Source organism: Mus caroli, unplaced genomic scaffold (genome assembly GCF_978045245.1).
Source record: "Mus caroli unplaced genomic scaffold, Mus_caroli_1 scaffold_10, whole genome shotgun sequence".
In the NCBI taxonomy this organism is placed as follows: Eukaryota; Metazoa; Chordata; class Mammalia; order Rodentia; family Muridae; genus Mus; species Mus caroli.
The window spans coordinates 69607670-69630519 of NW_028227265.1; the positions used below are offsets into that span (position 1 = coordinate 69607670).

At 37.6% G+C, this 22850-nt stretch overlaps 1 long non-coding RNA gene across 1 annotated transcript; it reads right to left on the reverse strand.

The window, feature by feature from the left end:
• Positions 1-5031: 5031 nt before the first annotated feature.
• Positions 5032-19433, reverse strand: LOC147002424 (uncharacterized). The gene is made up of 3 exons (XR_015048726.1): positions 19332-19433; positions 6775-6911; positions 5032-5180 (listed from the first exon to the last, which is right to left on the reverse strand). It is a non-coding gene; the product is annotated as an uncharacterized LOC147002424 (long non-coding RNA).
• Positions 19434-22850: the final 3417 nt, after the last annotated feature.

The following is a 22850-nucleotide window of genomic DNA, read 5'->3' on the forward strand; positions in this document are numbered from 1 at the left end:
ACAAGTAGTAGGAGAGAAACATCATTTTGCGGTTGCACTTATTTACTGGCCCAGTCTTGCTCAGAAGCAGAGTTTTCCTTAGGTTTCAGAGCGAAGACATCATATAAATATTTCATTCTCAGGGAGACAGAGACTCACAAAAGATATATTTTCTCTAGTTCCTGAAACTGACTTCAGTGATTCTGAGGTTTATTGACAGTTTACTGTGGAGTGATTTATATTGTCACACCCACAGATCCTCTGGTGTTTTAATAATTCGTATGATTTATAGGTTTGGATATGGGTAGCTCAATGTCTTCATCATGTTATCTGATTCCCAAGCTTATCTTTTCCCTTTGAGTGAGGATTTGTACCAATGATTAATTCAGCAATTTCAGCTGCAAAATATTTGTCCCATAATGAGTTCCCAGGTGGCGTGCAAACTTTCAGAGAAGATGAAAATTGTTCTGCCTTCCTTCAGCAGGGAGCTAGCAGAATAACAGGAGTTGGTCCATAGCTATCCTGGGATAACTGATGTAGTCCCCCAAATGCATACTAAGATGAGGGTGCTTTTGTGCTGCTGATCTTTTCAGGGGAGAAATGGGAAAGCAATTTTGCTCATTTTGTTAGCCACTATGTGTGGTCACTGTCTCACTTCAGAGCACTCTTCTGGCCTGAGAACTCTATTTGTTTAGCATTTCATACAGCACGACTCATCTATGGATTCAGTTCCTAGACCTTCTGCCACAGCAGCCAAACAAACAAGTCTGAGGTGGGTACTTCAGCACTTCTTAAATATTTTAACTGTTGAAGAAATTGAACATCAGGGGCCCCCTCTTCCTTTATTTCTGTTGAACTTTTAACATGGATAAGTTGAGATCATTTTTCTGCCAGATGTATCTCTAACCATCATCCATTTGAAGGCATTTCTAAAGATTTTCATAGGCATTATTATTGATGTTTGCCGAGGAGATAGAGAAGTGATGCTGAGAAAGCATCTGGCTAAGTTATCCACTCTGTTTCAAGGGCTGATCCTAAGGCTCATTAACTCAGCATTCCCATCAGCCAATAATGAGCACCCTAGTGCAACTGCTCAAGGAGTGAACATGATACTTACTGTCTCTTGCCTTTATGGAGAAATCTTTAAAAAAAAAATCAATCCATGCAAGATGGTTTTAAGAGTATTACTGTTGAATGGCTTTTCCCATAACCCATGTTTTGGTATAAAAACTTTTAGTTCTGAGAAAATAAAGTAGTTATGTATCCCTTAGACATTATCCAACAAAATATGAGAAGCATCTCTGTAAAGTAGAGTGAGTCATTTCATTGAGGAATAGGCTGGCATTTTAGTGACTTGCCATAAATAGTGCCCTGGGACTAAGTAAACGGAGTTTAATGATGAGTTTTACAAGGTAGTTTGTTCCTTCTTCTGGGCTCAATGACCTTTTCCCAAGAGAGGAATTTATGTGAAATCTACATCTCTCTTTTATATTCTTCCAAACCTTTATCTCGCTAATGAGGAACAGAAAAGATAAGAAGGAGTAAAGCACAAAACTGAAAGAGCATGGAGAGAGGGGAGGGAGGGAGGGAGGGAGGGAGGGAGGGAGGGAGGGAGGGAAGGAGATGGTTCTTACCCAGAGAAACAATCAAATGGCACCCAAGAGACAGCTTTGTCCTCTGAAGGGGAAATACAGAATTTTTGGTGGCCGAGGGAAGGAATAATTAGTGATCAAATCATAATATAGTCTAATAGGTAATTTAGTTTCTCCTGTTGAACTCATGGCTCTTCATGGTGCCACTGCTCACACTTTACCTTGGTTAAAATACCCTGATGCTTTCCTTGGTTAATCTTCTTACTTTATTTTCTCCCTCACTGTTGATTTCTAAAGGATATGCACCTTATCTTAATGGAATGCTTTGGTCTTAACCACTACCATCTTTTATTGTAGCTGCCCAAACATGCTTCTTTGCTGGTCTCAGACTCTACTCTTGCTATTTATAGCTCATCTGCTACAGTGTCACTATAAGTTCTTTGTAAGTTACATTCTTAGAACATTATTTCTTGATATGTAATGGTTTATAGATCTAGAAAAAAATACCTTGCAACCTTTAAATAATAGCAATCATTGTCACTTTATTGGGGTATATAATATTTCACTTTTTACTTTTATGCATATATATGTGTACATACACACACATGCAAACAATGTTCATGTTATAGATGTTAGGTTTTATAATATGTGTTCAGTGGAACCCTGAATCATGTAGATTTCTTTATTTTCTAGGTATTTTATAGAAGTAGAATTTTATCGAAATACCTTGCTAATGAGTAGAAATCCCAACACTTTTCTTGTGGTGTAAGATGCATGCTTCTTAAGTATTCTAGATTTTAGTGTTTAGTTGTTGATTAATTCAATATTTTGAGTATACATTTGAATTTGGCAAGACTTAGCCATATGCCAGGCATTATTCTAGAAACTGAGACAAAAATGGATAATTCTGGGGTACTGGAGGCTTAGTTTCCGGTGTGAGCTTAACTAAAATAGTTAATCCTCAGCTTTTTGTTTTTGTTGCCTTTTTATTTATTCTTATCTTATACAATACATCCTAACCGCAACATCTCTCCCTCTACTTCTTCCAGTTCTCCACACATCTCCCACTCCCCAACACCCACTATTCCTCTGTTTCTCATTAGAAAAGAGCATGCGTCCCAGGGATATCAGTTGAACAAGGTTTAACAAAATTCTGTATAACTTGGTATAAATCCTCATATAGACAGAATGCTCATAAGTCCTCACTAGACAAGGCAGCCCAGTAAGAGGAATAGGGTCCCAGAAGCAGACAAAAGAGGCAGAAACATCTCACTCCTACAGTTAGAAGTCCCACAAAACCCACAAGCTAAACAACCTAGCTTTATATTCAATTTTTACCTCCAATGCTTGTCATGACACAGAAATGGGGATGGTAGCAATATGAGTACCTGTATCATGAAGATATAATTATGTAGAGATTTTCATTACTAGAATTTTACTAAGACATTTGCATGCATTATTTCATTATATGTTCACAGATGCCTGCAAGATAGGTACTAATATTCCCATTTTATATATGAGAAAGTTGATTCTGAGAATTAACTTAGGTAATGGGGAAAAGCTGTTGTGGTTTGACCCTCCCCTCCCCACCAGAATAGCTGTAGCCATTTTGTTCCATGCCTGTCAGCTCTTTCATATTCTTGATATATATATATATATATATATATATATATATATATATATATATATATGCCTGCTAGTCATTGACTCATACACAAAAACTAAATTGACTCAAAATAAAGTCATGCTGATCACATGTTCAGTTCAGTTCTGTTCAGTTCTGTTCTGTACATCCTGACGTTTCTTAATCTTAAGAAATTCCACAAAACTTTATGTAGGAACCATCAAATCAAATATCAATATGACCTGTTATGTCTAAAATGGTGAGCCAGAGCTAACCATTGGGCATTCCTTCCTACACCTTTGTATGAGCTCATTGTGCCTTTTGTGTGTTTTCCTTTTCCTTTATAAGTGGACAGAAAAAGATGTTTGTTGTCATAGTTTCAATCTGGTTGCTGATCTGATCAGTATTAGTGTGTGTTCAATAAACTATTGTTTCTGGACTGAGATTGGTGTTCATATGGTTTGTGTGGTGATTCCTGAAGCCAGCAGATGACTCTGGAGAGGCTTTTTCCAGCTTTTTTTCTTTCCCTTTCTCTTTCTTTCAGTTTCTCTCTTTTCTTATTTCCTTTTTTTCTTAGCACAAGTTTTACCAAAGTTTGAAGGAAAACAATAGGACAAGCTAACTAAGCTAAATCTTGGCAGCTGTCAGGAGGATGGGGTAGAGAGGAGGAAGAGAGAAAATCATACCACTTAGAAAAAGAGTCCTAGACAGCAGGCAGGCTCAGCAGTGGAGGTTGACAAGCATCTTTATGGCTGACCAGAAAGTAGTGTTGGGGGGGGGGGAGTAGTTTTGTAGAATGAGTGACTTACCCAGCATCAGGGAATGCAGGCATAGGCTCCTGGCTGGTGTTCAAAATACAAGAGATAGAAAGAAGAAACAGAGAAGTCACATTGATTCCAGACTGTTGCTGAAAGGACCCTGATATAGCTGTCTCCTGTGAGACTATGTCGGGGCCTAGCAAACACAGAAGCGGATGCCCACAGTCAGCCATTGGATGGATCACAGGGCCCCCAATGGAGGAGCTAGAGAAAGTACCCAGAAAGCTAAAGAGATCTGCAACCCTATAGGTGGAACAACAATATGAACTACCCAGTACCCCCCGGAGCTCATGTCTCTAGCTGCATATATATCAGAAGATGGCCTAGTCGGCCATCATTGGAAAGAGAGGCCCATTGGTCATGCAAGCTTTATCTGCCTCAGTACAGGGGAACACCAGGGCCAAGAAGTGGGAGTGGGTGGGTGGGTGACTTTTGGGATAGCATTGGAAATGTAAATGAAATAAATACTCAATTTAAAAAATGGAATATAAAAACTATGGTTTCTTTTTTAAAGTTTTCTCTCTTTTTTTGACTTTATTTAAGAGTGTGTGTGTGTGTGTACATACGTATACACACACACACACACACACACACACACATATATATATATATATATATATATATATATATATATACACACCTGTGCGTGCATGTATGCACACATGCACACACATGTTCCACAAACACTAATCAAGGCCATCAGAAGGTGCCAGATACCCCAGAATTAAACACACCCCAGTGTTAGGGCTGGGTCCTAATATTTGCTGAAAGAGCAAAATGAGCTCATAATTGCTGGCCAATTTCGCTAGCTCTGGAAACTAGAGAAAGGGAAAAACAAAATAGTGTTTTCCGGTATTGGTGGCACAAGGAACAGAAATGTTTTATAGCTTTATGAAAATAGTGCCAATTGCCTGTCTTCATCTCCCTGGGGCCTCCATTCTCTTGAGGGTTAGACACATCATCTCTCAATGAACACTAACCATGGCAGTCCTCTACTGTATGTGTGTTGGGGCTTCATATCAGCTCATATATGCTGACTGTTTGGTAGTTCAGTGTTTGAGAGATCTCCGGGATCCAGGTTAATTGAGACTGCTGGTCTTCCTATAGGGACGTCCTTCTTCTCAGCTTCTTTCAGCCTTCCCTAATTGTTTCTTCAAATATTTTGTCCTGTAAAGACACAGTGTTCACAATCAAATGTCAATAATTCAGAAGAACTCTCATCACACACTGAATCATATATTAAAGTCAACATCTCAAAAGAATCCTCACCATATGCTGAGGCAGATGGAGCCTTGGTCCTGAACTTTCCAGTTTTCATAACTGTGAGAAATTGATTTTTTGTTGTTTACAAAACACCAAGTCAGTGGTATTTCATAGCAGAAGCAGCATGGGTTGATCAAGAAAGAAATCTGTGTGTTGCTTTTTGTTTTCTGTTTTTGTTTTTATTTTGAATAATATATGCTTTCATGGGTATCTCTTCAGTGAGCCACAGTGAAAGTAGGCAAATGTAAAACTACTTTAAGGTTTTCATAAAGGGAATGCCTATTGTCTTTAATGTGAATCCCTTTTATGTAAACCTGGACCAGAAAAAAAAATCTCACTTCATGGGCATCTTTTCTATTTGTACACTGATGAGCAAACAACCTCCCAAGGGACCGAAGAGTCCATTGTGCTATTGGCCTCCAGTCTATGGAAAAGTCTAAGAGTATCACTGACAACATTGACCTTTTCAGTTATATAGTCTTTGCTTTGCAGTGTTCATCAAAGTCACTAACCTGGACCAGTAGAGCATCTCTTTATTCTTATCCCAGACAGGGTTTGACAACCAACAATATCTTCAGACTTTGAGATTTGCTGTTTACTTGGATTCCTGTATTCAAAGGAATCCTCAGGTCTTTTCATTGTTCTGAACTACATGTAGAATGCTTATGATCAAAGTGCTCAAAAACAATTTCATTGCAAAAGTGAGAAATTGCCCTACCCCAAATCAGTATCATCTGTAAATGTAAATGTTTGAGACCTGTGAAAGGGCTACTACTCATGTCCCAAAGCTGCAGGATCTTCATGACATAGGGCAATAAAGGGATAACCAGGAGGAATTCTGGTGCAGATCCAATATTGACAGTGTCACAGAGATCTCAAACCAGATCAATGATTCACTGCAATGAACATTTGCAAGGGAAGATTTGTGGAACACACTGTAACATACTACAGCTTCCACGATGAGTTGTTTTCTGTGCTTTGTTTTGTTGTTGCTTGTTTGTGTGTGTGTGTGTGTGTGTGTGTGTCTATGTGTGTTTTATTTTGGGGGGAGGTTGCACAGGCAAAGGGCAGATATGAGAGGACTAAGAGATGAGGGGGACTGGAGATGCATGGTTTGAAATTCACAAAGAATAAATAAATTTTTTTTAAAGTGAAAAAATGGCATAGTATTGCATTGAGCTTTTTCTTATGGAATAAAAAATAAGACATGATAAATAGGCATAAATGTACAATGAATTACTTCTTTCACCACAAATTTATTCTTAAATGCCTATTATTTAAGCAGGGGTTTCCGTTAATGCCATAGATATATCTAAAGGAAATAATCCTGGTATATGCCTTTTAAAAATATTTACATGTCAATTCTCTACAACTGTATTAATGACATCATCTTACTTAAGATAAATATGTAAGACAGGGCAATTACTGTTTTTCAGATGACCAGATGTCAATGTGTGTTTTGGTGAGGTGAGTGAACAGGGTAGGGAAGATGACTCACTTGGCAAAGTGCTTGCTGCATTATCATGATATCTCATGTTAGATCCCTACCATCTTCTTGGAAAAGTCTGGTCCAGCAACTTACACTTGTGATCCTAATAATGGAGACACAGAAACAGGAGGATTCCTGGGGTTCCTCTACGAGACAAAATAGTGGAATTGATCTCAGTGGTGTGCAACCATCTTGGCACATCTTCTTAAGTGTATCGAGAGGGAGGGCAACACATTAGCATCAGTGTTTTTGTAAACTGCAACCCTTATCCTCACTCTTCTGTTCATTCTCCATCAGGACAGCTACACTGCCACAGAATAGCAAGGAATACTGAAGGAGCAATTGAGGAAGGCACCTGATGTTCATCTGTACACAAATATGCATATACATGTGCTCTCACACATACAAAGAATACCGCAAAATATTAAATAGAAAATCTGTTTTCTCTGGGCTTGAAGACATCCATGTATCCGTTTTATAGCTTTTACCATACTTGTCAGGATTTTATATTTGTTTACTTTGTCCTTTTAATGTGGTAGACACTTCAGATCCCACAGAGCCCCAGCTTTTGATGAGCATTTGAAATGTCTTCTTCGCTAATTTGCTTCCTGAGAAGCCATTTCATTTTCTGATGGCCTCAGTGATGGGGGTGTGAGTGGAGAGGCTGACTATGCTCCCCAGTCACTCTAGAAAGCCTCCTCACAGTAGGGGAAGAAGGTAACATTGGTTATTTATAACACAATTCGTTAGCCCTCCCACGAGTTCCTGTAGGGAGAAATTGATTTTTAGTTCTTTCATTACCAAGGCAGTTTGAATAGCTTACATAACTCATCCTGGCTTCTTATCAGTAAAATCTCAAGTCTTGCTTTGGATAATCTGCTGTGTATGTTAACTCTGCCTTAGATGAGGGTGGAATGGCAGTCTGTATTTAAGAGTTTATGCTTCTGAGCTTATGAATCTATTGCTCTCAGATAATACCAACTTTGCTAATGAAGTAATAGTCAGTGAAGTAATTTACATATGACACATATTTTGGTCCTGTAACCTCACATTGCACAATGAAATCCAGCCTTTAAAATGCCTAAATTGCCAGGCGTGGTGGCGCACGTCTTAAATCCCAGCACTCGGGAGGCAGAGGCAGGCGGATTTCTGAGTTCGAGGCGAGCCTGGTCTACAGATCTACAGAGTGAGTTCCAGGACAGCCAGGGCTATACAGAGAAACCCTGTCTCAAAAAAAAGCCTAAATTAAGGTACTAGAGACATTACTCTGCAGCTATGAGCACTGGCTACAATTTTCAGAAGACTCAGGTTCAATTTCAGGCACACAATGGCAGCTCACAATGGTTTGTAACTCAAGTTCCAGGGAATCTAATACCATTCTTACCTCCACAGCCATACAGCCATTGTACACATGTGGTGCAGACAAGTATTCATCAATAAATAACACATAAATAAACTAAAAGAAAAACATATTTAAAATATCTAAATTAAATGCATTATGTCAGTAATTTGAAATCCTTAAATGTATATTTTTAATACAATTTTTAAACTTTAGTGTAGGTAAAAAGTAACTTTCAGATTCTCTAGCTACTTATTATTTGGCTTTTAAAGAGTAGTGTCTGATAGAATTAGTCAGTCTTTTTGCTATGCATAACATTCACAGGCATATAAATAGTAGCAATTGATAATTATGACTATTATTTTTTCTATTCTTGTAAAGTAACTGACACTATTTTACAAATTTATTTAAAATATATTATCTAGCTTTTGTTATAATCTCTACAAAAGTGTACTATATCCTAAATTTAAAATTGAAAGTTTTGTCACCTTAATATAAGTTTGCCTACTTTTAAATATATGTAATTAAAAAAACTTATATCTATTGCAAGAACTTTAGGAATTTCACTGTTTGATATTTGAAGTATTTAATGCTGTGATTTGTTATGCATTGCAGCTACTTTCTTATTGCTAAAAGTTTTGGAACATTTTTTTTAAATTAAAAATTCAGTCTTCAAAAAAAATCAGTCTTCAAAGTCAGATTTATTATTTCCTTGCCTTGCAAAGGGTTTTCTTTTCCTGCTCCTTTTGTTTGTAACAGAGCTACTTTGAGACTTGTGAAACCTAAACATCTTTGAAGCTTTCCTCCTTGGTTACTTTCTAATCTTGCTGAGTCCTGCCAATGCGCACATTCAAGGTGTTCTGAATGTGCATGTAATATTTTTTTAACACGCATTGCTCTAATTTAAGTACTCTCTCCACTATAACAGACACTTAGCTTTCTCCTTGTAGTCTTTCTCAAAGTATGCTGTTGCTACATTTCATGTAATTTCTATATGACTAAAATATTTGGACATTTCCCATTGCATTCATCATGAAACCTAACCCCCAACATCTAACACTTAAAACCCAATTTCTAGTCTATAATTCAGTATCTCTTCATAAACATTTCTCAAATTATTAGGAATAGTATTTATATTTCTGTTAAGGGTTGTGTGTATCTTCCAAAATACCTAGTAAAGTTAACTGATATTACAGTAGTAGTTAGAATTGGGGCCTTCAAGAAGTATCTTTGTCATTTCATGAACATAACAATGTTCCTATCATGGAGTGGGTTAGTTGTAGAGACAGTCTTTAATTCAAAGCCTGCTTTCAATTCAGGCTTCCTCACTGCCTAATTCCAGCTCCCTTCTAACATGGTATGATACAGCATGAAGACCTTTTTTAGATATACACCATGGTCTTGGATTTAGCAGCCTTAAGAAGTGCTCATCAAATGTATTTATAAATTTCCTATTCTGCTGCATTCTATTATAAGGAGGAAAAAAATCCAAGCAAAGTAAGGCAATTTCACCAGGTAAAATCTTATTGTCCATAAGAAAAATCATGATATTTATTTTAGATACAAATTAACCTCCCCTCTTTGATCTAACAGATTACTTATTTTATTCTTTCAAAAAATAAGCAAGTATTACCCATCAATATTTTAAGTATTTCATATTAGTACATTTTCTAAACATACATTGTAAGGTGAGGCTATTGGAATTTAAAAAATAATTCATATGTGCTTTGTTTATGGACCTTTCCATTAACTAACTTTTTACAACTGTGACAAAATACATCAGATGAGTAATTTGAAGGGAAAAAAAGTTAATTCAGGCTTTTAGTTTGATAAGTTTGGTTCTGAGGCCACTTGGTTTCATTGTTTGTATTGGGTCTGTGGTGTTATAATACACCATGAAGTAAATAAAATGCAGAGAGAGGTGTATTATAAGGTGTGCCTTATGACAGTTGGAAAGCAAAAGGAGAGACAGAGAAAGAGGGACGGAGGGAGAGAGGGAGAGAGAGAGGGAGAGAGGGAGAGGGAGAGAGGAGGAGGGGGAGGGGGAGGGGGAGAGGGAGGGAGAGAAGTATTTAAGTTTTGTGACCATCAAGTTACCTCCAGGTATTCACTTAACCTATAAACACTAAGCCTGGGTGATGGGTGTCAGGTCATGAAATGGAGCTGTAAGACTTAACTGAAGTTCTGTTTGGTTCTTTTCTGCTTTCCTGGGCTGTCTTGCCTCTCCTTGCTATCCAGGCAGTGTCAAGTGTGGGTTCCCTCTGTGGCCTTTTTCCTCCTACTGGATTGCCCAGTCAGGTCTTGGTATGAGGGTTTGTCTCTAGTCTTACTGTAACTTGTTAGGCCATGTTCAGTTTCAGTTCATTGTCTCTTCCTCGGAGACCTGCTCTCTCTCTCTCTCTCGGAAAGAGAAGAAGAATGGATTTGGGGGAGAATAGATGTGTGTTGGGTTGAGTAGAGGAATGGGGTGCTGTGTTCAGGATGTAATGTATGAGGGAAGAATAAAAGCCTTTAATCCCAGCTCTCAGGAGGCAGAGGCAGGAGGATTTCTGAGTTCGAGGCCAGCCTGGTCTACAAAGTGAGCTCCAGGACAGTCAAGGCTACACAGAGAAACCCTGTCTCAAGAAGAAGAAGAAGAAGAAGAAGAAGAAGAAGAAGAAGAAGAAGAAGAAGAAGAAGAAGAAGAAGAAGAAGAAGAAGAAGAAGAAGAAGAAGAAGAAGAAGAAGAAGAAGAAGAAGAAGAAGAAGAGATTTGAGTGAGGTTCAGTGGGTGCCCTTCTAGGTGAGAGATCTGGGAGACTTTAAAGCTCAACAGTAAAGAAGCATAGAGGATGATGTCACCTCAGCCCCTTCCAGCTGTTAGACAGAGGAGTAAAAAGTTCACTCAATAGGGAGATTCATGACTTGACTTTATAGAGGCAGAGTGGGTAGCTGAGGGTTAGAACATTGATTTGACATACAAGGCCTTGAATTTGATTGAATTTGAGAGAGAGAGAAAGAGAAAGAGAGAGAGAGAGAGAGAGAGAGAGAGAGAGAGAGAGAGAGAGAGAGAGAGAGAGAGAGAGGAAGATGGAGGGGAGGGGAGGGGAGGGGAGGGAGAGAAGGAGAAGACATACATGGGAGTGAGAGTGGGGTGGGTTTGGAGTCCTGTATGTTCTCCTCCAAAACTCCATTTCCATTAGGCCTCAGTTCCTGGGAGTTCCACCACCCTCTGTTTGCAGCATAGGCTGATGGCTAAGACTTTATTTAACTCATGGGTCTTTGTGGGGCAGGTGGTATATAATGAGATGGTAGATTTTTGCTTCAAGTTATAGCAGTCTTTCACCATAATTACAGTTTTCCAAGCTACTATAGACTCAAGTGCAAAGTCATTTCAGCCTTTCAAGTTTTGTAGTAGTTGAAGATACAAGTATATAGTTTATATTCCTTTATCACAGGCATACTTTAAAAATAGGGTTGATTTGTTTTTTGGTTTTTAGTACTTGAAAGTACTAAGGAAAACACTTTCTTCTGTGTGTGAATATATTTGTTCCTTACAAATGATACTAGATGAAACCTTGGGGAAAAATTTACTGAGTGAACTTGTATATTTTGGAAAGGGGGTGCTTTTCTTACCAAGAACCACAGGCCAATTAAAAATCCTCACCTTTTACAAATAAGACCTTAGAAAAGGGCTAGTCAACATAGATGTGTAAGGAGAGTGGGCAGGTGTTGGGGAGTTTATGAAAGGCCTGAGTAGGCTGTAGAGGAGCAGCATGGCTGAGATAAAGGTGTGGCCAAGAGGACACTCCTGTCCTTCTTGCTGGGGTTTTTGGTCCTCAAGTCTTGCTACGATTGCACCTGGGGCTTCAAGTCCATAGTTGCCCAATTCACTTTTTCAGAAGATGCATTTTTTTTGAAATATCCAATATATTTCAGAGTTTCACAGATGCTCCCTCAAGTTGAATTCATCTTGCAGGCTTCTGGTTTATAACCTTGAACCTACAGAGCACTTTGTTGCTGATGATGTAATTATAAAAGTGTTCACTCATGTAATGAAATAAGTTATAGCAACTGGTCAGTAAGATTGAAAGTCAATTAAAAGTATCAAATGATAAATAAACAATTGGCCTATGTGTGAATATCTGAGAATAATGCATGGTGTTGTATTTGCCAACTATTTTATTTTAACATAGACACATGATAAACAATTGGCCTATGTTGAGAATATCTGAGAATAATGCATGGTGTTGTATTTGCCAACTATTTTATTTTAACATAGACACATTATTTAATTTATTTTATTAATCTTTATTGCTGTGGTCAGGGCTTTGGCCTGAATCTATATTCATTGGCTGAATTTTGTGATTATTTTTTTGTGTATAGTTGCTAGCTACTGTCCTCCATTCCTAGTCTGTCTTGACTCAAAGTAAGGGGAGAAAGATTGCCATATAAACAGAGTGGGAAAAAAAGTCCTAAATTTCCAAGACTTTTTCTCCATTTATAAATTGCCTTATCATTCCTAAATGAGACTCCATTATTTTTGGAGACTTGTCTTTAATCAAAGCATTTAATAAAAGACATTTAAATTAGTTTTCTTGGAAACGATTCTCTTAATACTCCTATTTCATCAGCTTATATAATATTTAATTAATCTAGATAATTACAGTGTAAAATAAAACTAGCAAAACAAGTTTGGGAGAAAAATAAGACTAGTTCTTGGCAAGCATTTGATGGAACAGATGGGGAAGAATCACATGGCACTATAAAGATTAGCTTCTCAGAAGGCAGTGTGCTGTGGTCAGTGATCAGTGACTTCCAGGGAATACCCCAGCTTATGGATGAACACATTCAAATGATTAAGGGTAAGCCAGTTAGCAACAGGGCGTTGCTGTTGTGTTTCATAGTGCTGGCTATGTAATGTCTATATTCTGGCTACATAATGTATGCACAGAGTAATAGAACACATATTGGCTTCACTGCGTGGCAATCTTAGACATCAGCTACTTTGGTGGACTCCCAGAGTTCCTCTGTAGTTGGATAATTCTGGGATGGAGAGACATCCAGACGTATGCAGTGGTATAGAGGGCATTCCTCTGAGTAAAACATCATCACAAGGAGGCCTGTAATATTTTAGTAAGATTTTGTGTAAGTCTACTGAGCCACACATTGAAAGGAGATGCTCTGCTGTATGAGAAAGGGAAGAGAGGCATCCCACAGTTCAAGTTCCCTCCTTTGGGAAAAACAATCTTTAATTTTTTTCATCCACAATTTCCATTCCATGTTTATTCAGTTCTTCCATAGAACAATTATTTATCTTTGCAAATAATGGTTTGTACTTAGATTAAAATTCAGATTTGTCTTTGTAAACAGCTCATGCTCATTTTAAGGAATCTAAAAATATTCTACACAGCTTGATTCCACCAGGATCATTATTTTTTTAATCTATTGTTGGTATAATTGTTATGCTTCACTCACTGAGCTGACTACATCCAATCTTAGGGGTATTATTTAGACCCAGAGATATCTGCATTTACTTTTAAAATGGCAGATATATTTTAATAGCATTATTTTTAAAAAGTGATATTTAGCTATCTAGTCAATAGCTTTGAAAATACTCAGAACAAATGAGTTTTTACATTACTTAAAAATTAACTCTGGCAATAATAAGCACTTAAAGTAGGCATTTTAATACTCATCAGGAAAAGCTTATGGCATAAACACTCACTGGTCTAAGAAAAATTGTCAAAATAATCTTTAAATATGTGGAGGTTAGTCTCGCAGTCTCATGGACCCTGCTCCCATATATGGAGCTGAATCTTTAAATGGAGTGTCTGGGTTTCACATTATCATTAAGCCCTGATGGTGATTTTTATATGGAGTGACACTTGCATTCCATGGAGAAATCAGAAAGTATCTCTTCCTACAGTGGAACTAACACTGTTAAAATCTGCTGGAAGACGGGGATCATTTCCTAGGACAGTTTTGAGGACGCTGCCTATTTGCTTGCATGAATTCTGGAAGTTTCTCCTTTCATACTATTAAAGGTTTCATAACTAAAGTGTTAGAACCACAGTAAAGAGAGACAAGCTGGCTGTGGTGACATAGAGTTTCAAAGGGACATTTAACTCAGTATGCCACCCATAGTTGGGAGAAGCAGACAGGACAGTTCTGTCTTGATTACACTCATGAAAAGGTAGGATGCAACGATAATCTCACTCTGATTCACCTTTTGGAAAGCCTGATGATCTAGAGGCAGACATTTCTTTTAGCTAATCATAGGTCAAGAATCTGCCATTTTTGATTGACCAGCACTACAGGCCAAGGATTACAGGAGGAAACAATCTTTCACTTATTTTTGAGTTTGTAGCTTAACAGCTACCTCCATTCTGGGGACATCTTGAAATGAGATTTAACGGTAGCTCATTATAAAGAACATAAAGGAATCTTTTACATTTGTCCATTGTATTTTGCTTCAGAAGGAGACTTATCTTTTTTGCATATATAAGTGCTGTTCAGAAAGTGATTCGAATTTATTAAAACATTCCAAGCAAATGGTATTTAAACAGTCAAGCAATCCATTTATTTTTGGGGGGGGGCATGAATATGTGATTATGTAGAGTGATCTAATTTATTTATGTTATAATTTAATGTATTTATAAGTTTATTATTTAGCTTTTATGAATTATATTAATAATTACATATTTATACAAATATAAAATGTATATTTATATAATATAAATTATAATTATGTAAATATGAGTAATATTTAATATGTAATTGTTATTAAAATGAAAATATATGTGTAAATAAATAATTTAATAAAATACAATTTAAATTATTATTTGCTTTGCCTGTAATAGAGTGCTGGAATACACAATATTTGGATTTATATCTATTTTCACTTTGAAGCATAGATATAGTTCTCTTGTTACTAAATTGCACTTCCCTCCTTTTCACCACGTGCAATATTCTAACTTTAAGAGCATATGGCTAAGAGGCAGCATCATGCTCTATCTAAGAGGCCAATGTTTGGGATATGTGCTAGTTACTGAGAAAGGTTGTAGAGAGTCATACACAGGGGACCACAAGTATAGGGTGGATTTCTTTTCTAGAAATTATTTTGTAGAAATTGTCCTGGAAAGAAGAAGCAGCAGTAAACTCGTGTCTTTGGGATGTCTAAGCAGGCTTGCTTCCATCGCAGTATCTTTGTCCTCACTCAATGACTACTGCACAGTTATTCACCCAGATTGTGGGGGACCACAAAACATGTTTTCATCTTTTATGTCCCACCTCATGTGAATACATAGCAATATTGACTACTGTATTTCCTAATTTTGAGGCATGATGTCACAGCCTTTCAATACTAGATAAATAGTTTGAATAATTATCGCATATATTTCAAATCTCCAATCTCCAATCTCAAATACTTTTACATCTCCAGAATTGGTAACCTTTTTAATAAAACTTGTTTTGAAGTTTGTTCAGAAAACAATTAAAATAGATTCTAAAAGTACTTTTATTTCCTTATTGCCACATATGTTACATACTATATCTGCAAAAGCGCCTGAGAAATATCCTTTAAGATATACTCTCACAGTAATGCTTATTTAAAACATTGATACTGTATAACATATTCAGTTTAGCAAGGAACATCTACAAAAACATCCATTGCTTATTTAAAATTGATTTCTTTGCATGTGAGAGACAGAAAGAAAAAAAAATATATATGATTTTTCATTTGTCAATCTTTTTTTGACATTCCAGTCTTAATTGCCCTCCTGGTCCACCCTCTGACTATTCCAAATTCCATACCTCCTCCCTACTTTCTCTAAGAGGATGTGCCCACCCAAACCCCCACCCATCAGACCTCCCCACTTCCTGGGGCCTCAAGTCTCATGAGGGTTAGGTGCATCTTCTCTCACTGAGTGAAGACCCAGCAGTCCTCTGCTGTATATGTTTTGGGGGGCTCATATCAGCTGGTATATGCTGCCTGGTTGGTGGCTCTGTGTCAGAGAAATCTGAGGGGTCCAGGTTAGTTGAGATTGTTGGTCTTCCTGTGGGATCACCTTTCTCCTCAGCTTCTTCCAGCTTTTTCCTAATTCAACTACAGGGATTAGCAGCTTCTGTCCATTGATTGGGTGTAAATATGTGCATCTGACTCCTTCAGCTGCTTGTTAGGTCTTTTGGAAGGCAGTCATGATAGACTCCTGTTTGTAAGCACACCATAATATCAGAAATATTGTCAGGCCTTGGGGGCGTTTCCTTGACGTAGATCTGAATTTGGGTTGGGCACTGCACCTCCTTTCCCTCAGGCTCTTCTCCATGTTGAACCCTTCAGTTCTTTCAGACAGGAACAATTCTAGGTCAGTTTTTGACTGTGGGATGGAAACCCCATCCTTCACTTGATGCCCCGACTTTCTACTGGAGGTGGACTCTATGAGTTCCCTCTCCTCACTCTTGGACATTTCATCTAAGGTGCCTCTCTTTGAGTCCTGAGAGTCTCTCACTTCCCAGGTCTCTGGTACATTCTAGAGGGTCCCCTCCAGCTTCTACCTCCCAAGGTTGCCCATATCCATTCTTTCTGCTGGCCCTTGGGACTTGTTTCATGCGTGTTCCCATGGATGTTCAGTGGCCTGCTACAGTATTGAAGAGTATTATTTATGAGAGGTTTAGTGAGTGTTTTCCCCCATCTTACAGAACTTTGTTCATTTTTTTCTTTTCTGTGAAGAAGCTTCTGAATGTGATACAATCCTACTTGTCTAGTTTTGTTGTTGTTGTTGCTTTTGAAACAGCTGGGCAATGGGAAGTCATTAGAGAAAGGAGATAAATCAGGGTGGTCTTTGGGGGAGAATTTTCCGCGAACTCTTCTTGTTGTACTCTTTCTGTAGCATTGTGATTTGAACTGTTGTCTATCACAGGATCCTGTAACCACCATGGCTTCTTTGTTGTTGTTTGTTTATGTTTATTTTTTAAGTCTATGGGCCCAGTGATCAAGCACTGAGCCCTTTGGAGCCATCCTCCAAAATAAAACCTCTCTTTCATTGTTCACATCACATATTTGACCACAGTGACAGTAGGGGTACCTAACTGCACATCACAAAGAGTGAACGCTAATGTAAATGAAGAACTATAGAAGGTCATGTCAGGATTGGCCTTTCAGCTATAAGAGATACACCATATTGATCCAAGAGCTTAGTAGTAGAATCCTGGGAAATAGAGACTCTGGATTGAGTGGACTTTGGCTACAAAAAAAAAAATACTATAAAACTACAGCTACTAAATAATTAAATTAACAAAGAGTTCATTTTATGCAATTCTTTCAGTGTCAATATTTTTCAACAGTATATAAGTAACTTCCTCCTTTTGTCTCTGAAAGAAAAGCTAGGAGGTCTGGGATAAGTTAGTAGAAAACTGCTAGAAGTCAGAGTAGCATTTGATCAATGAATGGCATGAGGTTCACACATCGTTATTTCTGACACTGCAAATGTTTTGCTTTGTGATTAGACCATCTGTGTTTGCTAATTGGTGCTCATGGAAGTTAGATTCTGTGCCCACAGTGCCTGGGAGACTGGGGAGCTATCTTTCTTGATGATTCAATTTTACAGGAATAGCCCCCAGCTTCTGCAAAAGACACTGCTCGTTTACACATCTGGCAAGTGGCCTTAAAAAAGATTTATACCTCCAAAAGATAAAGAATTAGCAATTACAATTTTCCTCCAAGTAGATGGTGGCAGTAAGGGGAGGTCAGAGCCTAGAGTTAGGCAGAAGCCTATCAGAAGTTTATTTAAGTTGAGGGAAATGTGAACATCACCTTCATAACTTTTATTCCTTGCTCCTCTTGACCTAGAAATGTTAGTTGTAAAAGAAAGTGAAGTCTATTTGAGAACCTCATTCTTCTGTTTGCCAAGGTTCTGATCTTAATTAATAGGCGTTCTTCTGGGTAAAGGACGCGTCAACTTAAAACAAGGACTACTGAATAGTGAAAATCCTGGGATTGTAATAAGTCCTACAAAGTTGTTTTTTGATCGACTTTTAAATTTGTTTTCGGAGAATTTCATACATGTATACAATGTATTTGGTCATATCTTCCCCCAAATAACTGCTTTGGAACCCTCTATTCCAATATGTCTCTCCCTTTCAAACTCTTATTTTTTTTTATTTACTGCTCATATGTACTTGGTTGTGGGAAAACCTATCAATGGTCTCATTCCCAAAGAAAAATACTGTTTCTCTTATATTAACTGTCTGTCATTCTTTATCTAGGGTTGTGGCTTCATAAACCCTCTTCCATCCATGCCGGATCTTCATCAGTCCAGTAAAGTTTTTATTGACAATTAAAAATATTATATTACCTAAGACCCCCTGCTTTGTAACTAAAAATAAAGATTAATCCATAAAAATTGGAAAGAATGGCAACTGTGTTTTGTTTTCTTAAACACTTGGCTTTAATAATGTTTTATTTTATAAATTCCTTTCCAGCTATGCATTTGAAGTACGTATATATATATTTAAGATAATTATGTTTCAAGTTCAACATTAATACACAAAACTGATGTTGATTTCTGTGGTGAGTTAGCATTGCTTCTTATTGGGGTAATCTTTACAGAAGAATGTTAGTTTTCTTATTCCCATAACAGGGTCATTCCTATTATATTTGCATTTCATCTCTTGTTCAGAAATAGTATGCTGACTTTTCTTTCTGATGCAAAACCCAGTCAATGAGGAATGAATGCATTTCCACCCTACTTTCTTGACTCATATTGAGTTGTGCACAGAAAAGCATTATCATTCAAATGTTCTTTTAATCATGAGGTTCATAACATTACCAGCAATCAGAACAGCTTTGTAATTCGTGAGCCATGTGTAAGGAAAAGATATCTTGCTTCACTGAGAAAATAGACAATTTTGTGAAATATTGGCCATTTATCTGTCAAAGTGGGCTATTATACATTGAACCACAGCAAGAAGCCATCGTCTACTTCCAATTCCTTTCATTTATGTTTTAATGGAGGGTATTTTTTATATGTCGTATAAAGCTGATCCAAATTCTATTTTTGAATTCTCCTTTGACAAAAATAACTGCATGAAAATATTAATCAAGAGAACACAATGTGAATGATAAAATTAGAATTAATAGGTTGACTGCAATTATAAAATTTAGAAATATCAATCATTGAGCAAACAACAGAAAAGAAGGGCACAGAGACCAGCATGAATCATCTTTCCCTCAACTGCCTCTTCTTACCACAGCGGGTTGTCTTCTCATGTACCAGGCATGAACACTGCTTCTTTGTATGTGTGTGGCATCCATTATTCTTTGTAAATGAATCTTCAAAGTGCTGAAGAGATTTTAACCTATATAGGAATAAGTATAGAACCGATCATCAGAAGACTTGATTTTTGCTTCTTGTTCTGAAATTCATAGTGTATAAATGATAGAACCCTAGTTAAGTCATTAAGCCTTTCTGAGCCTAGACTGCCTTATCTGAAAAATGTAAATAATAAAAGATAGTCTTGTTTCGTGTGCTACAACGTTGTAACAAGCTGCAAAAAAATTGATGTGTACAAGTGCATCCTGTAACCATGAAGCACTGTAAAGAATTATTATTTATGCTTCAATGCTTGCACTGAACATATTCTGTATAATCTCTATTTTCAGAAACCAACCCTCCATCATGTTGACATTTGCTAATTTTAAATCATGCTGCAAATGAATGGCTCAGATTGGAACACCTGGTATCATAATTTTTTAAGAAAATGAATATCATTTGATTTACTAGAACATTTTATCTTAATAAGATCAGCTCAGCATTTATTAGCATGTATTAGCCTGCAATTCTCTTAACAGACTACCATACTTGAGTCTTCTCCCAGATATCAGAGTAGTATCATTACTCTCTTAAAAAAAAAAAAAAAAAAACACTTGGTAGGCAACACTAAACTTAATAGTTCTTACTGTTTTTCCAAGCAATACTTTAAAATGCATAACATTTGAAAATATATAAATAATAGTTTATCCCACAAGAATGGAAACCCCATGACATCATATTTCTCTATGACATAGTATTTTTTTGTGTGTTGTTAAAAATAGGATAACTGTATATTTTAACCAATGGTCTTAGATTAATCCCCATTTCCCATTGTTTGTTTTTAAAATGACCACAAAGAAAAATATCACAAAAGGCCTTCTAAAAATAAATGTGGACATTAGAACATGAACACAAAGCAATTTTCATTTGTTAGGAACTTGTAGCTCTCTGTTTCCCCAGATTCAGTAGCCTAGCCTTGTGCCCAGCATTGCAGCAGAATACTAGCAGCAGTAGTCCCTCCTTACACCTCAGCTCCTCCCCTCCTAAGCTCCTTCCCCTTACTAGTCACATATCCCAGTCACCAAGTCCAACAGATATCCCCTGCTAAACAACAGGCTACACCTGCCAGAAAACCAGGTATCCTGCCTTCTACTTTCCTCTTTCTGTTCCTCCAGACCCAACCCCCCAGTCTTGTCCATAGCACTGCAAAAGAACAGCAGCTGCAGCCTTGCTCCCCTATCCACAGGTTCCATGAAACCCATAAACCATCCTCCCCCCACAACCTTTCTCCTTCTACTTGTTGCTTTGTCTCCATCAGGGAGCCTATGTTAACCCAGAGGCAGCTCCTACAGGTCAACAAGCAGCCTGTAGGCAGACCACATCTCTCCTACTGTTCCTGAGATCCATTTTCCCTCGTCTCATCTCCAGCACTGCAGCTGGAAATCTGCTGTGGTCCTCCTTTCTTTCTGACCTTATCCCCAAGGGATCACAAAGACTTTCTCCTTCAACCTTGTTTTCTCCAACAAACCCCAGTTCCCAAACCTCCAAAACCTGTAAGCATTCCCTGTGAACACTCCAGTTGAACAGGCCAAGAATACAGACAACACTATTATACTCTCCTAAAATCAAAAGCGGAAACACAGAAACCAAGGAACAAAATCGCCACCCAGAAATGAGAAATCCAGAAATCAACCTTGAATCATCCCAAACCCAAATCCTGAGATGCCAGCATAAAAACGTAACTAACAACAGCTATCCTACCTCACCAGGCCCCGATTATTTCAACAAAAAGAAAAAGACCATAAAACCAACCATATGAAAATGATAGAGGCCCTTAAAGAGGAAATTAATAAACCCTTTAAAGAAACCCAGGAAAACAAACAATTGGATGAAATAATAAATCCTTAAAAAAAAAAAGCCAAGAAAACACAAACAAAGAGTTGAAGGAAACCTAAGAAACTGTCCAAGACCTAAAAATGAAACTAGCAGCAGTAAAGAAACCACAATCTGAGGGAATTCTGAAGGAAATGAAAAAAATTAGGAATTTGAACAGAATCTGCAAAGGCAAGTGTCACCAACAAAATAAAAGAGATGAGGGACTCTCAGGCATTGAAGATATACTAGAAGAGATGGATACATCGGTTGAAGACAGTGTAAAATCTAAACCACTCCTGACACAAAACATCCAGAAAATTTGGGAGGCTATGAAAAGAAAAAACTTAAGAATGATAGCTATAGAGGAAGGAGAAAAACCAAGATCAAAGGCAAAATCTTTGATCTTTAACAAAATCACAGAAAAAAAATGTCTAACCTCAATAAGTAGATGATTATTACAAGAAGCATACAGAACATGAAGCAGATTAGACCAGAAAAGAAAGTTCTCTCAACCCAATAGTCAAATATACACTAAATATACAGAGCAAAGAAAGATTATGTAAAGGAAAAAGACCACCTAACATATAAAGGCAGACCTATTAGTATTACTCCTGACTTTCGATGGACACTCTAAAAGCAGAAGGACCTGGGCAGATGTATTGCATACTCTAAGACCCCACAGATACCAGCCCAGACTAGTAGACTGAGAAAAAATTTCAGTCATCATAGATAGTGAAAATAAGATATTCCATGATAAGATCAAATTTAAACAATATGTATGTATAAATACAGCCTTAGAGAAGGAACTAGAAAAAAATGCCAACCAAAGGTGGTTAACTACACCCATGAAAACAAGGAAAATAAAGAATCTCACACCACCAAAATCAAAAGAAGGTAAGCACATGCACGTGTGCCCCCCACATCCCTAAAACAAACAAACAAACAAACCCCTCTCCACCACTACGGACAAAATAACAAGAATCAACAATCCTTAGTTATTGATAACTTTCAGTATCAGTGGTCTCAATTTCCCAATAAAAAGACACAGACTAGGTGGGGCAGTCTCTGGATGGCCTTTCCTTCAGTCTCTGCTTCACTTTTTGTTCCTGCATTTCCTTTAGGCAGGAACAATTCTGTGTTAATATTTTTTGAGATGGATGGATGGCCCCATCCCTCACCTTGGGGCCATGCCAAATCTCTGGATATGATCTCTACAGGTTTTCTCTTCCTTTTGCTGGGTAATTCATCCAATGTCATCCCCACTGGGTCCTAGGAGCCTCTTGATTTCCTTGTATCTGGGAGTTTCTAGTGTCCATCCAGAGACTGCCCCACCTAGGGGTCCATCCCATCTGCAGACACCAAACCCACAAGCCAAGAAGTGCTTGCTGCTTGCTAAAGGCACTTCCAGAGCCTGACCAATACAGATGTATATGCTTGCAGCCAACAATTATCAGACTGAGTATGGGGACTCCAATGGAGGAGCTAAGGGAAGGACTGAAGAAGATGAAGGGATTTGCAACCCTATAGGAAGAATAATAATGTCAACCATCCTGACTCCCCAGAGCTCCCAGGGACTAAAC